Source organism: Marmota marmota, unplaced genomic scaffold, assembly GCF_001458135.2.
Source record: "Marmota marmota marmota unplaced genomic scaffold, marMar, whole genome shotgun sequence".
NCBI lineage: Eukaryota > Metazoa > Chordata > Mammalia > Rodentia > Sciuridae > Marmota > Marmota marmota.
In genome coordinates this window covers 67,819,826-67,822,661 of record NW_025999842.1, presented here as the reverse complement: position 1 = coordinate 67,822,661, position 2,836 = coordinate 67,819,826, and positions in this window count along the sequence as shown.

Genomic DNA, 2,836 nt, shown 5'->3' with positions numbered 1-2,836 from the left:
GAAGTATCTTCACAGACAGTGCTGCTGTCACAAAGACTTGTACCATCTGCCCCCACATCTCCTGGAGAAGGTTTTACACTTGGAATTGTAAATGTCCCCTGGAAGTCCATAAGCTAAAGGCTTGGGGCAACTGGGAGTAGGTGAAACCTTTGAGAGATGGGGCTTCTGGGAGGTTCTTAGGTTATTGGGACATACCCTTGAAAGAGATAGTGAGACCTTGACCTCTGCCTCTTCCTGGTTTGTTTCCTTGTCATGAGGTGAGTGGTTTTGCTGTCCCATACCCCCAACCATGATGTGCTGCTACTGCTTCCCTAAAGGCTCAAAGCAAAGGGTCCAATCTGTAACCTCCCAAACTGAGTCAGAACAAACCTTTTTTCTTTATAAGTGATCTGTCTAAGGTGTTTGGTTGTAGTGATGGAGAGCTGCCTAATACAAGCACATTGGCTTTTGACTTCCAACAATGGTGCCAACGATTTGATGTCATATCTCCAGTAGGAGTCTGAAAATGGGTAAAAAAAGCAAAATTCTTAGCAGAACCAAATGTTTGTTCTATTTGTAAATTCTGGTGGATTCCAGATGACCTGACATTAATAAAGAAGTGAGAGGTTGAGAGGCCACCAGTGGTGCACAGGCTCTTCCCTATTGAGTGGTCCCCCTGAGTATCTGAACAGCTTCTGTTTGCAGTTTCATTTAGTTACATGCTCTGTAATCTTGTGTTCGTTGCCGCAGTCTGGCTGGGCACAAAATCACGAGCCACTCAAGCAGGAACAAAGTTTATTTTTTGAAACTGCCACCAATGTCCGGTACCGCCCTGGAAGATTTTTTCCACCCACGCAGCCTCCTCCCGGACCGCAGAGAGAGCTCCTCCCCCGGAACTCCCTCCTACTGTACTTCCCCAACCAATGGGAACTCTCCAGGAGTCCCGTAGCCGGCCTAGGTGAACAGCAGGAGTCCAATATCCATATGAATGCAAATCTTAGCATAATCATATCATCTCAATGGCTAGCTGGCGTCACCTTTCCACCAAAAATGCCATGCATCATATACTTGGCTCTTAGCAGTTCGTGGTTTTGCATGCATCAATATTCATTTTACTGAGTATTTGTTTTTTTTCTTCGTGTTCATATGTTGCCAGCATTCAACATTCAAAACAGTCTGCTAACATTTGATTACTTCAGAGAATGTCAAACAGAATTTCAGTTGAAAGTTGTCTGTAGCAGATCTCAAAATGGAAGTGAAAGTGACTGGAACGTTCTTTTGCCTCTTTATCTACCATCATCCTTGGTACCTTCTCTTTTTCAGATGTACTGGTTTAAGAGGGAGAAGAAATCTAAGAAGGAAAAAATGATGACAACTTTCAACCATATTTGAAGTGGAATTTATTAGAATGCTTCTGTAAAGTCTTATCTTTTAAAAAGGGGTTAGGATTAAAACTAACTTGCAACCAAAGATATTTGAGTCTGTTTTCATGAACCAGGTATAACTCAGCAGAATTCAGTTTAGAAAACCAATCATTTAAGAGTTTTTCAGTTATCATTTTTCTTTATTAAAAGTGAAGAAGCACCTATATTATTATTATTTTTTATTGGTTGTTCAAAACATTACAAAGCTCATGATATATCATCTTTCATATATTTGACTCAATTGGGTTATGAATTCCCAATTTTACCCCAAATACAAATTGCAGAATCACATCAGTTACACACTCACATTTTTACATAATGGCATATTAGTGACTGTTGTATTCTGCTACTTTTCCTACCCCCTACTATCCACCCTCCCCTCCCATCTTTGCTCTCTACCTCATCTGCTGTTGTTCAATTCTCTCCCTTGTCCCCCCCCTTTCCCCTCACAACCTCTTATATGTACTTTTGTGTAACATTGAGGGTATCCTACCATTTCCATATGCTTTCCCTTCTCTCTCCCTTTCTCTCCCCCCACTCATCTTTGTTTAATGTTAATCTTTTCCTCATGTTCTTCCTCCCTGTTCTGTTCTTAGTTGCTCTCTTTATATCAAAGAAGCATTTGGCATTTGTTTTTTAAGGATTGGCTAGCTTCGCTTAGCATAATCTGCTCTAATGCCATCCATTTCCCTGCAAATTCTATGATTTTGTCATTTTTTAGTGCTGTGTAATACTCCATTGTGTATAGGTGCCACATTTTTTTTATCCATTCATCTATTGAAGGGCATCTAGGTTGGTTCCACAGTCTAGCTATTGTGAATTGTGCCGCTATGATCATTGATGTGGCAGTATCCCTATAATGAGCTCTTTTAAGATCCTCAGGGAATAGTCCTAGAAGGGTAATAGCTGGGTCAAATGGTGGATCCATTCCCAGCTTTCCCAGGAATCTCCATACTGCTTTCCAAATTGGCTGCACCAATTTGCAGTCCCACCAGCAATGTACAAGTGTACCCTTTTCCCCACATCCTCGCCAGCACTTGTTGTTGTTTGACTTCATAATGGCTGCCAATCTTACTGGAGTGAGATGGTATCTTAGGGTGGTTTTGATTTGCATTTCTCTGACTGCTAGAGATGGTGAGCATTTTTTCATGTACTTGTTGATTGATTGTATGTCCTCCTCTGTGAAGTGTCTGTTCAGGTCCTTGGCCCATTTGTTGATTGGTTGTTATCTTACTGTTTAATTTTTTGAGTTCTTTGTATATTCTGGATATTAGGGCTCTATCTGAAGTGTGAGGGGTAAAAATTTGTTCCCAGGATGTACACTCTCTATTTACCTCTCTTATTGTTTCTTTTGCTGAGAAAAAACTTTTTAGTTTAAGTAAGTCCCATTTGTTTATTCTAGTTATTAACTTTTGTGCTATGGGTGTCCTATT